This window comes from Eublepharis macularius, chromosome 19 (genome assembly GCF_028583425.1).
Source record: "Eublepharis macularius isolate TG4126 chromosome 19, MPM_Emac_v1.0, whole genome shotgun sequence".
NCBI lineage: Eukaryota > Metazoa > Chordata > Lepidosauria > Squamata > Eublepharidae > Eublepharis > Eublepharis macularius.
This window is the reverse complement of record NC_072808.1, coordinates 21,855,951-21,875,926: the sequence shown is the minus strand read 5'-3', so window position 1 is coordinate 21,875,926 and position 19,976 is coordinate 21,855,951.

Below are 19,976 nucleotides of genomic sequence, written 5' to 3'. Positions count from 1 at the left end.
AGAAATTAGACCTGGCGGGAAAGCGTTCAGCATTGAGGATATTATCATTAATCTTATCCAGGATGAAATGGCCCCATATCTTAGAGAGCCACATCTCTTTAGTTGGCACTTCCTTTAGTTTCCAGACCGAAGCTATCACTGATTCTGCTGCAACTAAAAATATTGCTGTAAGATTCCTGATAGCTTTTGGGATCTGCGGAATATTCCATTGGATGTTGTATTCTTCAACCAGACAGACACATTCCAGGCTGCTCTTTCTGCTTCTATCATTCCCAACCCTAAAATGTACCACTTGGCTATCTCTACGCTGGAGACTGGACCTCTATATATGCAGTAAAGGTGAGAACTAAACTTGTATGACATACTAAATAATAAACAATTTCAGCTGCCTTGCTAGTATGAAAACATCCTCATCAGTCAATATTCCCCATTTCAAAGGACAGCTTAAAAATGTCCCATTTTCAGCCTTCAGAACAAATGGTTCTGTTGTCGGGCTCTCTGGAGAGACTTGTGAGGGGACAGCTCCTCTCTGCTTGTTATATTTGGAGAAGCCCTGAAAAGAGGAGGAGGAGCAGGAGAGAATGGCAAGGAGAGCCTAGAACTGGCCATGTACCAGTCAGAGGCCTGCAGTTGAGCCTCAGCTAGAGTTGCCAACCTCAGGCAGTGTCTCATGTTAGAAGAGGAGGACTTGGCACTGTCCCTTTTCTCAGGTTTCAGAGGGGGACAAACCAAAAAGTTAGGGTCTCTCTACATGAGACATCTGACACATGAAGAACACGTGTTGGGAGATGCAATGTTAGCCGGGACAGAGCTGGCGGCAGGGCAAAGGCTTTGCTATACACTGGAGCTGTGTGAAGGGGCTGTGAAATGCCAGAAGGGAAACTTCAGGCCATCAGAACCTCTCCAGGTCCAAGCCTGGCTCTGGAAGGCAGCTCCAGCCATTTCCATTCTTTACTGCCCTCTGGTTGCCATCCCACAGTTTTAGACTGGAGAGGTGAAACTGACAGAGCCTTTGGGGAGGCGAAGATGAAATCAACAAACCCTCTGAGGAGCAATCTCTGCCAACTCTGTCATTTTAAACTACACTTCCTGGCTAACATTGCATTTCCCTACACTTGACAAACACACACCGAGGCAACTCGTATAGAGAGACTCTTAGAAAGATAGAGAGGTCAGAGCATCTGTTTACTCCTTACTGCTGAGAACTATCATTTGATGTGTGGATTGCTAATCTCAGGACTTATTTCACTTCCTCCTTTTGTCACACAACTATCTCTTTTCTCCATCTTGTACCATTGATGCAGGACTTGTCTGGCAGTCCATGTGCATCCTTAGACTAGGCTAGGTAGATAGGAAGCCATCTCTCCTCTTTCCTATCAGAGTGTGGAGTTCCTATAATAAAGAACTCATTTCTTTTCTAAACCTAAGCCAGGTGTAAGTTTGTTATTTTCTCTCTCACACACACTAGCTGGTACATGAGCTCCAATCACCCATCATGTTTTCTCGGCAATTGATGTTTGCTTGCTACCCTCCTACTAATTGATAGAGGCCCAGATGTTGTATGCCGCTTTTAATACCTGGAGATGTCCTGGAATTACAACTGATCTCCATATGACAGATACCAGTTCCCCTGGAGGAAACAACTGCTTTGAAAGGCACACTCTATGGTATTATACCCCTCTGAGGTCTCTCTCTTCCCCAAACCCCACCTTCCTCAGGTTTCACCTCCCCCAAATTTCCAGGAATTTCTCAACCAGAGTTGTTAAACCTAAAGTGTGGATGACTCTTAAATCAAGGCAAGAATCTTCTTGTGTTTCATTGGCACTTAGGGCTCAGTGGGGGGTGAGGGATCCCCTGCTCCCAGCCTCTGCCCCCTGCCACCACTTACCTGTCCAGCGGGAGGGGAAATGTCCTGGGGGATGGGCCCAGGATGCAAAAAACCACCTGGGCCAGAACACAGCAGGAATGCTCTGGCCAGGTGCAGTGACATCACTTCCAGAAGAGATCAGTTCCCCTAGAAAAAAATGGTTGCTTTTGAGGATGGACTCTATGGCATTATAACCTGCTGAGCTCCAGCCTAGTATTACCAGCCTCCAGGTGGTAAATGTGGAAAGGAGAGTATCACGGTAAAAGCAGCTACCCAACAGGAAAAAACTGTGATCAACTAACTGAAGAATTTTTAAATAGTCACTTAAGAAATATATTCCAAATATCATTTAGTGGTGTAACAATCTCTCAGGGGTCTCATAAACTATACATACATTATAGCTTGGATACGTACAAAAGGCAAAGCATCTCACAAGAAGTATAATGGCAAATGCAAAGTGCCAAGTGCAAGAATATTCATATGCCAATGGCAAAGAACAAAGTGCCAAGTGCTAAACTCAATAATTTTACAAAGTGCTAGTGCCTGAAATTGACAAACTCATTGTCTAACTTATAACCAAGGAACACAAATCGTAATTATTGGAGGTACAGATGAATAAATATAATAAAGTCCAATGTTCTGTACAATGATCCAGATGTAAAATTATGTAATGTAAAATTATTGAGTTTAGCACTTGGCACTTTGTTCTTTGCCATTGGCATATGAATATTCTTGCACTTGGCACTTTGCATTTGCCATTATACTTCTTGTGAGATGCTTTGCCTTTTGTACGTATCCAAGCTATAATGTATGTATAGTTTATGAGACCCCTGAGAGATTGTTACGCCACTAAATGATATTTGGAATATATTTCTTAAATGACTATTTAAAAACTCTTCAGTTAGTTGATCACGGTTTTTTCCTGTTGGGTAGCCTCCAGGTGGTGGCTGAAGGTCTCCTGGAATTAAAATTGATCTCCAGGACACAGAGATCAGTTTATCGGGAGAAAATGGCTGCTTTGGAGGATGGATTGTATGGCATTTTACCCTGCTGAGGTCCCTCCACCAACCCCGCCCTCTCCAGGCTCCACTCCCAAGTTCTCCAGGGATTCCCCAACCTAGATCTGGCTACCCTACTCTAGTCCCTCCCAAACCCGAGCACCACTCTCCAAATCTCTAGGAATTTCCCAGCCTGAAGCTGGCAACCCTAAGCAATGAGAAGGAAGAGGGGAGTTCAGTTTGACAAATGTGACATAAGATGGTGTTTAGCTAATTAATAAAATAATAAATGTGTTTTTCCACCCAAGGCTTCTCTTGGCGACTATGCCTAAATGGTAGGGTTTTTTTTACCTCTGGCCACTATCTGAGGAGATTTGCCTCCTAATACAGAATAAATGCATATTGCTAGTTTGACACGAGAGGGTGGTGGTTGCAAGTTCATAATGCAGAAGCTAGTTTTTTAAAAAACATATAACCAGGGCTTTTTTTCAGCTAGAACACTGTGGAACGGAGTTCTGGCACCTCTTGAAAATGGTCACATGGCTGGTGGCCCCGCCCCCTGATTTCCAGACAGAGGGGAGTTGAGATTGCCCTCGGCGCGGAGGGCAATCGCGACTCCCCTCTGTCTGGAGATCAGGGGGCGGGGCCACCAGCCATGTGACCATTTTCTCGGAGGGCAACCCACTGAGTTCCACCACCTCTTTTCCCAGAAAAAAAGCCCTGAATATAACTATATGCAGTATAGGCAAGCATATTAATAAAAACAAAGGGTTAGGAACTGTCTGTGACATTATGTTGCTAAGTTGTGCACAGGAAATTGCAAACAGTTTACAGGAAAGAAAAAAACTGAATACAAAAGCATTATGAAGTGCTCCAGGGAGGAAAGCCTCAGCGTGGCCAGAGAGGAAAGCTCTTAAGTTCAGCTACACAACAAGGCCTCATGCGATGTTAATAAAATAATTGGGTTAGAACAGCTAAACACATTCTACCCCCTCTCCCAATTTCAGACTGAGGGCCAAGCTACAAGTGACGAATGACGCTTGAACAGCAAGTGGATTGAGTGGAGCGCAAGTGAACAGGGAGAAATACACTTGCTGTTCAAGTGTCATTCGTCACTTGTAGCTTCACCCTCTGTTCCCTTTCCTACTTCATTTTACAGAGCGACACTGCAACCAAACAGGCGATAACATGTGTCATGCGCGTTATCATCTAAACTGCTTGAAAACTGGTTTAAAGTGTCTGATCTGGCTACCTCACCACCTTTCAAAGTTAGTATATGAATTGAAAGAATTTGAATATGAACTAGAGTTAGTATATGAACTGGAAAATTAAAAAAAATTAACTCAAAGCTGCTGAACCTGGACTGAAACTAAACCCAAATGTTTAATAGCTTGACTCTCTGGTTCTCACTGATTTTGAAATTTTTGGTTTATCCATTCTTATACCTCTATGGAGCGATCTCAGTCCCAAACATTTATCTCTGTGCTCAAGACTAACAGGTTGCAGTTTCATCCCTTACTTCATTCCAACTCTTTTTAATTACCATTATTCATTTGTGCTAATAGTGTAGAATAATTCTTAAGAAGCTTGAACATCCCAAGACAATCCAGTCGCAGAATTGGATAATCTTTGCAAATGATGTTTGGCCTGTTAAGTTTTTACCGTTAGGATAGATGCTCAGAAAAGATCCATCGCTCTGCCTTGCCTGGAGTGTTTGGCGCTGTTCTGAATCTGCCATGTGAAAATAAAAACAATGCCGGAACTCACGTACTCTGGGCAATTTGCAAGGAGCTTTCAATTATTGATGATAATCGTCCTTCATAATGGTGCATAGCAAAATGTTCCCTTGTCTGATTTGTAAAATGTATAATGAAGTTTTAGTAATGTGACAGCTTTGGCACGGACACTGTTAAATGTTTGCTGGGAACCTGGAAAGTTTAATGGGCAGCACTAGCTGTTTCTCTTCTGTTTCCCTTTGAGAGAGGCTGCAACCTGAAAGATTGTGCAGCCACTTTGATTCAGGAAACAGATAATCTGGCTTTCAGAACCAAGCTCAGAAATATTGACAGGGTCGAGGGGTGCACAGTCAAGGCACGATCTAAATCTTGCTCAGTCATTTTGTCAAACATCATCTGCTGCAGCCGAGCTTACCAACAAGAATTCTCATATGACCCCCGTCTAGGTATTAAACTGCCATATGCCATCAGTAGCTACACATCTGAAGAAGGCGGATGGGGTCAACCAACTTATCTTCGGCTGTTGGCAGATAAGATGGATTTGTTATGTTCAAGAGTGATTACTCATTCCATTTGGTTCACCGTGGGAAAAGATGGGCTCTTCTAAGTCAATAAATAACCCATGGAGTTTGAATGGATCGTTCTTGGTGATTGCAGAGAAATTGCATCCATATAGTGATTGATATTGTGTGTGTGTGTGCGTGTGCGTGCGTGTGTGTGTGTGTGGCTTTGTGGTTCTACATCTATCCATCATATCTGGACTACATAGTAATTGGATGAGGGACCTCCAATGAACACCAGGGTTGCAGAGGAAGGCAATGGCAAACCTCCTCTGTTATGTCTCTTGCCTTGAAAAAACCCACCAAGGGTCATCATAAATCAGCTATGACTTGACAACACTTTGTACCACCAAAAAGGATCTCATAGACCAGCTTCCCATCTTCTGAGCACCTTGGCAAGTTTACCTGGACATGGACTCCTGCATGTTTTTTTTCTAATATGATGTTAGACAACATGGGGCCACTTAGCCTAGTGGTTTTTCAAGGTCTCATGCAAGGGCCCTTTCTAGTCCTTCCAGCCTGATCGCCTTTAAACGGGGGATTTGGAACATGTGCTCTACCATTGAGTTGTGGGTTAAGCAGTTCTAGCTGATGCTTCAGTCAAAAAACAAGTTTTATTCAGGAAAGCTTCCCAGAAGATTGTATTCGCAGAGAGCAAGGCCTACAACCCAGGTGAGCCTGATCTCGTCAGATCTCAGAAGCTAAGCAGGGTTGGCCTTGGTTAGTAATTGGATGGGAGACCTCCAAGGAAGACCAGGGTTGCAGAGGCAGGCAATGGCAGACCACCTCTGTTAGTCTCTTGCCATGAAAACCCCACCAGGGGTTGCCCTAAATCAGCTGTGACTTGAGGACACCCCACACACACAAGCCCTACAAGGGACTCAGATTGTTCTCCTTGGTACTCTTGGGTGGAACTTAGGCAGGGACACCTGTTGCATCCAAAGTAAAATCCTCAAACAAAATCCACATGTAATACCTTTTTATGAAGACCAACTAAACTGACACCATGTAAGCATTTCAGTTTTTCAAAACTCTCCATCAGGTTGGATTGTTGTGGAGCGGACTGTTCACCTCTATGTGTGCAGAATTAAGATTCTTGGACTGTATTGTTTTACAAAAAAATCATTTCTAGTCCTCATAGGCACAAAAGTATTTTTTAAAAATATGCAAGCAAAAGAGGGTCAAATGATTAAGATGTGGAATTCTATGCCCTGGGGGCTTATGGCTTTGTTTCCCTGTCCCTACATGTTTTCACAATTATGAACACATTTGCTTTCTCTGGCAACTGAATGTATTATAGCTAGCTTCCTGGCACTCTAATTTACAATACCCCTCCCACCCTCTTCCTGGATTATAAGGACTCCTTCCTTTTTTCCACTCCTATCTGACAAAGGGTGCTCAGACTCTTGAAAGCTCATACCCTGGGAAACTAATTGGTCTCTAAGGTGCTACTGGACACAAATTTTGCTCTTCTGCTACAGACCAACACACCTACACACCTGAAAGTATCTGGTAACTGCAGCGTTCTTGCCTATCTCTCAAGAATAGAAATACATGGACCAGGTCCCTGGCTGGCCAACCTAGTGGTATCCTTCAGCAATGGATTGCAGAGACTGAAGTGCAACAGAACTGAGAGCTCTGGCTTGGGGTCGGCTTTCTGCAATCTCCTGATGCCGTGGAGCTGAGGGGTGATGGTTTTATAGAATCATAGAATCATAGAGTTGGAAGGGGCCTTACAGACCTTCTAGTTCACCCCCCTGCCCAGTGCATGATCAGCCTAAAGCATCTCTAACAAATATTCATCCAGCCTCTTCTTGAAAACTGCCAGTGAAGGGGAGCTCACCACCTCCCTAGGCAGCTGATTCCACTTCTGAACTACTCTGACTGTGAAAAAGTTCTTCCTAATATCCAGCTGGTACCTTTGTGCATGTAATTTAAGCCCATTGCTTCAAGTCCTACCCTCTGCTGCCAACTGGAACAGCTCCTTGCCCTCCAGCAAATGACAGCCTTTCAAATACTTAAAGAGAGCAATCATGTCCCCCTCTCAATCTCCTCTTCTCCAAACGAAACATTCCCAAGGCCCTCAGCCTTTCCTCGTAGGGCTCAGTCTCTAGACCCCTGATCATCCTCGTTGCTCTCCTCTGCACCCTCTTGATTTTGTCCACATTCTTTTTGAAGTGAGGCCTCCAGAACTGCACACAATACTCCAGGTGCGGCCTGACCAAGGCAGTATAGAGAGGGGCTATGACCTCCTGCAATTTCGATGCTATGGCCCCTTTGATACAACCCAAGATTGAATTAGCCTTTTTTGCCACCGCATCACACTGACTGCTCATATTCAGTTTACAGTCCACTCTTACCCCAAGATCCCTTTCACATATACTACTGCCCAGAAGTATATCCCCCATCCAGTCTTTGTGCTTCCCATTTTTGTGGCCCAGATGTAATACTGTGCACTTGTCTTTGTTGAATTGCATCCTATTCACAGCTGCCCACTTCTCCAGAGTATTCAGGTCTTGTTGAATTTTAATTCTATTTTCTTGGGTGTTTGCTACTGCTCCCAATTTGGTATCATCAGCAAATTTAATGAACAGCCCTTCCACTCCTTCATCCAGATCATTGATAAATGATTGAGTTTCTGGCACTATCTCCTACTTTCCTCTGTATTGCGCTAGCACAACACTCTTTCTCCATTTTCCTCCTTCCTCTGGGCACTGAGCTGGGGTCCCTGGGGAAGTGGAGGGTGGGTAGCTATGAATTCCCTGTGTTGTGCAAGGGCTGGGTTAGATGTTCCTTGGGATCCCTTCCAGCTCTACATTTCTCTGTTTCAAATTCTAATTGTAGGCTACTGTTTTAAAAAAAGAACTTCTGGCTGTTTCTTCTTTCAACACACCTAAGAACTTCTGTGTGTTTGCGATGCCATCCCTTCTCTGCGTTAGTGCTCAGCCATGCCAACTTTTTACGTATGCTTTTCTTTGTCTGGAGAGAGGCACGGCTGTGGTTCTTGCAGCAGGAGTCTTGCAGTAATTACACAGTGGAAGCTCTTGCTCCCTTGCGTGTAGAATGCCCTCTAGCCTCCTCTGGGCAATTAAAAACAATTAGAGGTTTGTGGAAAGGGAGTCAGCAGAGCGCTCATAAAGCCGGGGGATTGCTAGTCCAAAAAGCACCCCCAGGCTTTCTTGAAGCAGCAAAATTCTGATTTCAGCATGGAGGGAGGATGCAACTGAAGGCTCTTAGAGAGCTAGGCTCACAGAAGGGCAGCCACTGAGCTGCTCAGGAGCCTTTGGAGATGGCTGCACCCAAATTGCGGAAACCACTCCCTGACCACAGTATAGGGATTAAAGCTGAACAGGACCCTCTTTAGAATAAAAGGACTGTGGCTCAATAGTAGAGCATGTACTTGGCATTCAGAATGTCACAGGTTCTAGTCCCAGCACCTGCAGTTTAAAAGTATTGAGTAGGAGGGGATGTGAAAGGGCCTGGAGAGCGGCTGCCAGTCTGAGCAGACAGTACTGACCTTGATAGACCAAAGATCTGATTTGCTCTAAGGCAGCTTCATGTGTCCAATCTCATTCCGCATCTTGATTGACACACAGAAATCCAACCTTGGATTGGTTGTCCAGGGCTAAAAATGTGGTAAGTAGATGTGAGAGTATGTTGCCTATTCAGTTGTAACATTTCCCAGTACTACAGTGTTATGTAAGAGTCCCGTGGCGCAGAATAGTAAGCTGCAGTACTGCAGCCCAAGCTCTGCTCACAACCTGAGTTCGATCCTGGCGAAAGCTGGGTTCAGGTAGCCGACTCAAGGTTGACTCAGCCTTCCACCCTTCCGAGGTCGGTAAAATGAGTGCCCAGTTTCCTGGGGGTAAAGTGTAGATGACTGGGGAAGGTAGTGGCAAACCACCCCATAACAAAAAGTCTGCCAAGAAAACGTCATGATGCAACATCCCTCCCCCCCCATAGGTCAGTAATGACTCGGTGCTTGCTCCTTTACCTTTGCCTACAGTGCTATGTAGCCCTAATCTGGATATCCCAAGTGAGCCTGATCTTGTCAGATCTCAGAAGCTGAGCAGGGTTGGCCCTGGTTAGTAATTGGATGGGAGACGTCCAACAAAGACCAGGGTTGCAGAGGTAAGCAATGGCAAACCACTTCTGTGAGTCTCTTGCTGTGAAGTCCCCACCAGGGGTCGCCATAAGGCACTCTCCAGCACCAGCACCACAATGCTATATATTTCTGCTGATGGATATTCATGTCCATCCGCCTATCTGTCTGACTCCACCTTAGCTCTCACTGAGGTGGCAAACCCACATCTGGAGCGTGGCACAAGGATGCCAATGGGGCCTCACGTGAAGGAATGCTGCTCCGTACAAAGCAGTTCCATGCACTTAGATAACTAGAGTGTCAGGGAGGAGGATTCGGTGAGCTGTGTGTCTTTTAGCTATATCAAAGGCAAAAAAGTCCCCTTGCTTAAAAATCAGGGGTGACATTTGTTGATTTTGTGCCGGTTGCTGCATCTCAGCCTCATCTACCTCACAGAGCTGTTAGGAGGATAAAAGGTTTGTTTGTGATCATATGTGCCGTTTTAAACTCCTTAGAAGAATAGCAGAATAAAAATATAAAAACTAGTTGATATAAACTATAACAAAAGAACTACAAGTAGTCTTAAAATGCAGAGGAAGCTTTTGGATCTTTGTTTGTTTAAAACATTTATTAAGCACCTTTCCAGCACAGAAGAGCTCAAGGAGGCTTACAATATAAAATGTAAATATGTGTGTGTATGTGCTATCAAGTCACAGCCAACTTATATTTTTTTAAAAATTTTTATTGGATGGGTTTACAAACATAAACATAAAAATCGTTATCATTTTCCACCCCATTGCATTTCCCCCATCCTCCCCCCCCTTTTCTAGTGACTCTCAGCAGTTTTCCATACCCAACTTAAACTAAAGAATATATCATATAAATTTTTAAAGTCTATAATCTATATCTATATAATACATACTAATCTAATCTATTTACTTATCTTAACTATCTAAGCTTAATATACTACTTATCTTAATTAAGAGTAGGAAAATTATTTAAGTATATAATAAGTACATATACTAACTAAAAAAAAAGATACATATATATGTGTAATATAATATACTATTCCTTAAATACCTATTATCTATATTATAGATCTGTTCTTTCTATTACATCACTAAAATATCATATATACTCCCTATAACCTATACAACCTTGTTATTCAATCTTATACTATCCCATATGAATATCTTACTCTTTTAACTTTTTAATACTATAATACTATAACTCTATACTAATCCAATAGGATACAGTAAAATATACCCCCTTTTAACCTTAAGTAAGTTTCTATCTCCCCTTTAATTATCCAAAGACCACAATTTCCCCTTCATGTCCCACTTTTTCTCCACATATTTCTTAAATTTTTCCCAACTTGATGTATAGTCCAATTCTTCTTGTTCTTTCAATTTCCTTGTTAACTTATCCATTTCTGCCATATTCAAAACTTTCAAAATCCAGTCTTCCATGGATGGTATCTCCTGAGTCTTCCACAACTGTGCATAACACATTCTGGCCGCTGTAATCATGTAAAACACCATAACTCTGTCCATTTTATCAAAGTCTTCTAGGTTCATGCATAATAACAGCAATTCCGGGGTTTTATTTATATTCCTTTGTAATATATCCGACATAACTTTTACAGCCAACTTATGGTGACCCCAGTAAGGGGTTGTTGAGGCAAATGAGAAGCAGAGGTGGTTTGTCAGTGCCTTCCTTTGCTGAGTCTTCCTTGGTGGTCACCCATCCAAGTACGGACTCTGCTTAGCTTGGGCTATACCATGCTGCCTTCTCTCCCTGAAAAGCGTTTTCAGCTGCCTCCTGAAACTAGAGAGTGAGGGAGCTGGGCATTTTCCTGAGGAAGTTGTTCTGCAAATGTAGGACTGCCGCTGGAAAGACCCTCTCCGATGTACCCACCAACTGAGCTTCTTTTGTTGATGGAACGGTCAGGAGGACCTCACCCGGTCATCTTAACTTCTGGGCAGGAACATATGGGAGAAGATGGTCCTTCAGATTCTCTGGACGCAAGCCATGTAGGGCTTAGACGGACGGACGGATGGACAGACAGGATAGAACCAGCACCTTGAATTGGGCTCAGGAGCAGATCGTTAGCCAGCGTCGTTGCTGTAACATGGGGTTCCACGTTCTCAATATCTGGCCCAGACCAGCAATTTAGCTGCAGTGTTCTGCCCTAGCTGCAGCTTCTGAACTGTCTCCAAGGTTAACCCCAAGTCAAGCGCATTGCAGTAGTCAGTAAAGATGTGACTAAGGCATGGGTCACTGTGGCTAGATCTGACTGGGCCAGGACACAGCTGACGTACTAGCTGAAGCTGGGCAAATGCACTGCAAGCCATCTCAGTCACCTGGCTTTCGACGGAGACTGCGGTGTGAAGCGGTACTCCCAAGCTGCGAACCTGGCATTTCAAGGGGAGTGTAACCCCTTCTAAGACAGGGAGATCTCACATTGCTGGTTGGTCTTTCTGCTAACACAGAGAACCCATCTCTTGTTAGGGTTACGGTTCTGCTTGTTCACCGCTCCCAACCCATTACTGACTCCAAGCGCTAGTTTAGAACATCAACAGCATTCTTGGAATTAAATGGAAAAGAAAGGTAGAGCTGTGTGTCATCTGCATATTGCTGACACACTACAGCCCAAACTTCCTGATGACCTCTCCCAGTGACTTCATGTAAATATTAAATAACATGGGGGATAAAATCAAGCCCTGTGGGACTCCAGAGGTTAATGGCCATGGGGTAAAGCAAGAGTCCTCCAAATCCCCCTTCTGAGTCCGGTCACCCAGCTAGGACTCAAACAACCTTAACATGGTGCTCCTTAGTCCCATGGTCGAGAGGCCATCAATGACATCAGAGGCTACTGAGAGATCCAGCAAGGCCATGCTCCCCCAGACTAGTTCTCAGTAGAAGTCATCAACCAAGGTGACCAAATGCTGGCCTGAAGCCAGATTGAAATGTATCCGGACATGGTGGAACTCTCTGTCTGTGGAAACACGAGCCCGGCAAGATTTACTGTCCTTTTGCCAGGTCTGTAAGATGGAGATGTTCCGCCAGGCATATGGTGGTTCAAGTGGGAGGACCCCCTCCATTTTCAACCTGCCTCCTTCCAGGGGAGGACAATTCCCCCCAGTTTGGATAACATCTGTCAGTTCGGCACCTGCCGCATGGTTTTAGTGAGGGAAGGACAATTTGAGTGCTGCTGGATTTTATAAATTGAATCTGGTATTATGATGCTACCTGTTTTTATATTGTGATGAAATTCACTCTGAGCCTGCTCTGCAGGGAGAGTGGAATATATATAAATAAATAAATAAATAATCAAGGGCCCATGAAGCTGAGAAGCAATCACCCACTTGGATACCTTGCTCAAAAATGGAAGATTGGAGACTGGGCAGAAGTTCTCCAAGACTTAGGAATCAGGGAGGGTTTTTGAACACCAGTTGAATTACCGCTTCTTCAAGCATGAATGGTACAATTCCCATTCTCGAGGAAGTATTTATCACTCCCCTTACCCAGTCAGCCAGTCCTCTCTGGCAGCCTCACCTCTATAAGGATCTTGTCCACATCCTTGGGCTCCGCAAGCTGAAAGGGATCCATATAAATCAGACAAGCAGATACCAGAGGCACCTCATCTGGAGACCAAGTCCTATGAGGAAAGGTTGAAGGAGCTTGGAATGTTTAGCCTGGAGAGGAGATGGCTGAGACGTGATATGATAACCATCTTCAAGGACTTGGAGGGCTGCCATATAGAGGATGGCACAGAGTTGTTTTCCACTGCCCCAGAAGCTCGGACCAGAACCAATGGCTTGAAATTAAATCAAAAGAGCTTTCGGCTAAACATTACGAAGAACTTCCTGACAGTTAGAGTGGTCTCTTAGCGGAACAGGCTTCCTCAGGAGGTGTTGGGCTCTCCATCCTTGGAGGTTTTTAAGCAGAGGCTAGATGGACATCTGACAGCAATGCTGATTTTGTGAACCTGGGCAGATCATGAGGGGGAGGGCAGGAAGGGTCACATCAGTGCTTGTGGCCCCTTCTTACATGCCCAGGGTAATGCCGATTGCTACTTTGGAGTCAGGTGGCAATTTTCCACAGGCCAGTTTGGCTAGGGATCCTAGAGGTGTTTTGCCATCTTCTGGGCATGGAGCAGGGGTCACTGGGGCAGTCAGGTGGGGGGAGTAGTTGTGAATTTCCTGCATTGTGCAGGGGACTGGACAAGATGACCCTAGAGGTCCCTTCCGACCCTATGATTCTATGATCTAACCATGCTTCTAGCTCAGAGTGGATCTTGGTGATTTGTCTGCAAAGTAAGTAGCTAATCAAATCACAGCGAGCCCTGCTAGGAACCTTGCATTCCCAAAAACATGAAATGGCCTCCCTTCTGTTTGTAGAAACAAGTATAAACTCAAGGAAGCAATCCTTAGCAAACCTAAGAAGTAACTCCAATTGAATTAATTGGGACTCACTTCTGAGTATACATGCTTATGATTGGACTGCAAAGCTACACAATCAAAATCTAGCTGCCCTTTCTTTAGAATAAGCTTTGGAAGAACGTGAATTTCTAGTGAGAAACAGCTCCTTCCATGACATTACATTTAGTTTAGTTACACACCAGCCCCTGGAGAGGTTAGTGCAGGTTAATTAAGCTGCAGATTTCATAATAAGAAACTTATTAGTCGGTATTATAATTATATCTCTCCGATTCTCTCATCTTGACATACTTTAACAGTGATGGCAAATTTAATAGTCTTTGTGGCAGTCTCTTCATTTCAAAAATCCTACCACTTGGCTGTTCATTTTGAGGAATCTCATCCATTTGAATGCAAATACATAAACACTCAGCTTACTGTATCGGTGAAAAGAGGTGAGACGGTCCAGATTGGGGGATGCGGAAGAGGCGTTGATAGATATTCCATTAGCTCAGTATGCCCATTACCTGGAGGAATTCCAGTCCTTGTTCTAAAGTGTGTCCTGTTGCACACAAATAGATTATTCTGTGATATCCTGGGTGCTGGTTTGTAGTTATTGTCTATAACAAATTAAATTTGTGCATATTAGAGAAGGTCAGAAGTTGCTGGAGGCAATCTTACAATTCTGGAACCCCGTTTCTCTAAAGGGGCTTCAAAACTGGAAACAGAGTATTTTCTGGAGATGTTATTGTACTATGTTTTATTACAATATTCAACATAATTCAACAAAATGCAGTTAAACCCAAGAAAACAGCTATATCTCAGACCCCATTAAATATTTACCAAACAAAATAGCCCACCAAGGATGGTGCCCCCACCTTCCTCAGAGAGCCCATTCCACAAACTGGAGGTCACTATTGAAAAGGAACAAGTTCTAGAAGATACTGAATGGACAACCATAAATGGGAGGTGGCGGCCACAGGTGGACCTTAAGTGGTTCATGGGGAAAGATTGTGGTACAGGGTTGGCATATAATAGAAGGGATTCAGTGGTTATGGTTTTATATATAATGGTTTGATTTTTTTTTTAGTGAAATCGACTGTTATCTAGAAAGAGGGAGGAATGGAAATCTAAACATTTCTCTTCAGTTCCAGTGAGGTGCAGTGGCAAAAAGACTGGTTTACAAAGTTCTCCTGTCAAACCTTGACTCTGGGCCCGACTAGATGTGACGGCGTTCTTGTATCCGCTATGGGGATGCTGTTGCCGTTTTAAAGTAATTTAAAAATTGTCAGAAGGAACTGATTCTGATGAAGGCAGGCTGAGGCAGTCTTCTCCCCTCCCCACCCCACCCCACACATACCTTTTTAAAGTGCTAGACCAGCCACAGATATGTGTACACTGCCGTTGTGACAATTCCAATAATTAGCAAACCGGGACCAAATCTCGACAGATTTTGAAGCTGACCACAATTTTGGTGTTGACATATATTTTAAATTGTAATCCTGTTCATAGTCCATACCTGACATTGTAGCTTGTGGTCTCCAGCTCTGAGCTAAAGTCATCCTAGCTGCAGTGACCAGCTGCCGTAAGAGGTTTCTCTGATGTCTTCTCATTCTAGATGGTAATTCACCTAATAGGTAAATCTTAGGTGTTAAAAACACAGTTCAGAATAATCTTTATGAACTCTATTCCAGAATTTTTGTACTATACAAGACCTCCATAAATGAAAGAAAGGCTCACTCTCCTTCCCACATTTCCAACATATCTCTGATTCACTTGAAATTTCAGCTAATCTCACTAGTGTCAAATGTATGCCTATAAAACATTTTCAGGTAATTTTCCTCTTATCCCTATATTAAGTGATGCTTTTGCTATCACCTGAAGTGTTCTTTCCCATTTCTTTAATGGGATAGTCAGCCCTAAAATTACTTTTCTATCTTATTTTATCATAGTCTTGAAGGCATAAATACATCTTAGCTAATAAGCCTTTTGAGTGTCCTTGACCACTCAAAATGCTTTCAGCTCCATTCAACGATCTAGGTTTGGGTCCAGTAGCACCCTGGACCTGAATTTTGCTCTTCTACTGCAGACCAACACAGCTACTCACTTGAAACTATAATCAACAATCTGAACACAATAAAATCTCATACCCCAACACTAATTTTGTTAGTCTTATTGGTGCTACTGGACTCTTGCTCTTTTCCACTAAACACAGTAGTTGTTCTTAATAGAGATGGAATTCCATGCTTCAGCGAAAAATACTGGAATAAAGGAATTTTAAATGGTGTAATGCTTCCTTCCAGCTCATCAAAAGATGAGTTTCCCTTCTCTTCAGTGGAACAGGCTTCCTCAGGAGGTGGTGGGCTGTCCTTCTTTGGAGGTTTTTCAGCAGAGGCTAGATGGCCATCTGACAGCAATGCTGATTCTCTGAACCTAGGCAGATCATGAGAGGCAGGGCAGGAAGGGTTGCATCAGTGCTTAGTTCTCGTGGCCCCTTCTTACATGCCCAGGGTAAGGCCAATCACCACCTTGGGGGCAGGTAGCAATTTTCCCCAGGGCTGTTTGGCTAAGGATCCTGATGGTGTTTTGCCAGCTTCTGGGCATGGAGCAAGGGTGTGGGGAGGGGAGGTAGTTGTGAATTTCCTGCACTGTGCAGGGTGTTGGACTAGATGACCCCAGAAGTCCCTTCCAACCCAATGATTCTTGAAGATCAATACATTTTACAAGACCTGTTTATACTTACTGATCAAATTTGTGTGTTTAAAACATTTGTGTGCTGCCTTTCCGCCTAATAAGAACCCTCAAGGCAGAGAACCATTAAAAAGACATTAAAACCCCACTTTATAAAAGAGTACACACATGTGAAACCAGCAATGAAACAAAACAAGAACAAAGGTCAGTGAGGATACGCCAGATAAAACATAGCTACCTTGTGCAGATCTCTGGGAAGGAGCTCTGTACATTGTCTAAACTAGCAAATAAATAATACTGACCTACCTCACAGGGTTGTTGCTATACCAAAGTCATGTATGTGAAGGGCTTCAAATACTCTAAAAGCATTGCATAAATACATATTATTTTTTGTTGTTCTGAAATTTCACCTGTGTTTTATTGTATGGTGTTGCTTGTCTCCGTTTTTATTTGTCAGCCTCGCAGATATGGTTCCCTTGCCAAGCCACCTAAGCACTTCGAATAATAGAATCATCGACTCATAGGGTTGGGAGAGTTATCTAGAGTCATCTAGTCCAACCCCCTGCACAGTGCAGGAAATTCACAACTACCCCCCTCCCGACTGCTCCAGTGACCCCTGCTCCATGCCCAGAAGTTTGTAGAAGATGGCAAAACACCTCCAGGGTCCCTAGCCAAAGTAGCCTTTCCTTTTGACCACACAGTAATAACAGCAGCAGCAGCAGCAACAATAACAGTAACATTTGATTTACATACCGCCCTTCACGACAACGTATTCAGAGTGGTTTACAAAGTGTGTTATTATTATCCTCACGACAATCACCTTGTGAGGTGGGTGGGGCTGAGAGAGCTCCAAGAGAGCTGTGACTGACCCAAGGTCACCCAAACAGCTTCAAGCAGAGGAGTGGGGAATCAAACCCGGTTTTCCAAATTAGAGTCCTGCCGCTCTCAACCACTATACCAAACTGGCTTCTCAGTAAGAACAACCACTGGCATGGAAGGTACTGTTGACTGGGTGATGCCTGGTTGTTTTGCTGCTAGCTGGGGGTGGTGCAGGCTCAGGCAGTGGTGGGCACAACCTGCTTGAGTTGAGAAATTACTTGACCCTGCCCTGCTCTCGGATCCAGTACTGATGACACAGTGGCAAAACCCCTTAACAGTCTGCCATGTGCAGCCAGACATCATATTAAATTTGAGTGTGTGTGAAATTGTAAAACGTGTTAAGCAAGAAGGGAAATAAAATTGAGCTCATAAACTGGGGAACATTCTAAAGGTTAGTGAGCTTTTTTTCCTTTTTAAGAGACATGCAAAGTTATGTGCATTGACTTTTGGACAGATGAAGGTAATATGGGGGTGGGCTGTAGAGGGCAGGGAGAATTAAAGTGTACCACCCACACATGACAGATGTAATAGCAGTCCTGAGGTTCTTACACAATTTCTGTCCCTACTCCCTATTTTGTTGCACTGTAAATTGTGGCGATGAAATGAATGCTCTCTTCAATTCCAGAGAACATTTTAATGTGGCAATAACTTTCTTGGTTATGTGTGGAGTGGATGCTTCGGATGAAATGCACAATAATTAACATTCAAAATCATGTTGTAGAGAGATGTATAAAAGGAATGTCTGTAGGGGAGAGGAAATTGCTGGCCTCCACCTTATAAAGAGAGATGCTGTCATCTATATAGGTCAGGGCAATGGGCCTGGGTCTCTGCATATGATAAGGCGACTCTGCATATCAGAAAAAATTGGAGGAAGGTGCCAGCAAATTTCTGCAGATACCAGCTCCGTTGTCTACCACTCTGGGGGCTGCAGTTTTTCCTGCTGCCATCTCTTCAGGGAGCCGGAGGAAATAATAACATAATAATAATAGTAACATTCAATTTATATACCGCCCTTCAGGACAACTTAATGCCCACTCAGAGTGATTTACAAAGTGTGTCATTATTATCCTCATGACAATCACCCTGTGAGGTGGGTGGAGTTGAGAGAGCTCCGAGAGAGCTGTGACTGGCCCAAGGTCTCCCAGCTGGCTTCAAGTGGAGGAGTGGGGAATCAAACCCGGCTCTCCAGATTAGAGTCCCACGCTCTTAACCACTATACCAAACTGGCTGCGTGAACATTGGCTGGAAAGAAAGCATATGTCTGAACTGGGGTTTGTGCCGCTGGACAGAGGGAAGTAATAATGTTTCATGCCTTAAGAGGCCCTAGCATGAATCAAGGTTAACCCCCCTGCCCTTAGGAAGGGTCTGTGGCTCAGTGGATGAATATAGGTTTCTGATTAATTTAAATTTATTTAAACAATAAACATAAAAGAAGGAAAAAACACAATAATCTAAAAACCAAACTAACAATACAATAACAATATAAAGATGAAAGAGAAAACAGGAAAGACAACTAATAGTAAGAACCATAGGAATTAGCCATGTTAGTCTGTACTTGCAAAATATTAAAGAGTCTAGTGGCACTTTTAAGACTAACCAACTTTTATTGTAGCATAAGCTTTTGAGAACCACAGCTCTCTTCGTCAGATGTACGGAGGATATAAAGAAACTGGCCAGAGATATATAGGTGATGAGGGGAAGGGGGAGCAGATGCAAATCGGTTGCAAAAGCCATGCACAATTCAGGCTGGATTTGACCCCTCCCCTCAATAGCTGAATCTGAATGAAAGGCAGTTACTTCTGGTAATGAGATAACCATCCAGAGCCTCTATTCAATCCAAGTCTGATTGAGTCAAATTTACATATGAATTCCAATTCAGCAGCTTCCTGTTGGATGCTGCTTTTGAAATATTTTCTGTCGAAGTATGGTGATGACCTTTTAAGTCCGTGATAGAGTGTCCTGGTAGATTGAAGTGTTTTCCTACTAGTTTTTGGTTATTGCTGTTTTTGATATCAGATTTGTGTCCATTTATTCTTTTGCGCAGAGGTTGGCTGCTTTGTCCTATATACAGAACAGAGGGGCATTGTTGGCACATAAGGGCATATATCACATAGGAGGATGAGCAGCTGTAAGAGCCAGAGACAGTGTAGTTGATGCCATTGGGTCCTGTAATTGTATTCCCTGGGTAGATATAGGGGCAGAGCTGGCATCTGGGTCTGTTGCAGGGTGACTCTCCCTGTGTTGGTGACTCTGCTAGTCGGTTCATGGTTGTTAGAGAGAAGTCGTTTGAGGTTGGGGGCTGTCTATAGGCAAGGAGAGGTCTTCCACCCAGGGCTTGTGAGTGAGAAGCATCATTTTCCAAGATGGGCTGTAGACAGCTGATGATATGTTGGATAGGTTTGAGCTGGGAAATGTAGGTGACAACCAGTGGTGTTCTGTTGTTGGTTCTTTTTGGTTTGTCCTGGAGCAGCCTGTTTCTGGGTACTAGTCTGCTCCTGTTGATTTGTTTCCTCACCTCATTTGGTGGGTTCTGTAGCCCCAAAACTAAAAGCACTCTTTTTTCTATAGTCCATATTCCTTAATCTATAAATTCACATACCATCAAATCATTATCTATTTCATGGAAAAAGTCTACAAACGGTTTCCATTCACCCAAAAATGTAGATATTGCCCTGTCTCTAGTTAGTGAAGTGAGTTTTGCCATCGATGTAAATTCCAAGACCTTTATCCACTATTCCTCCGT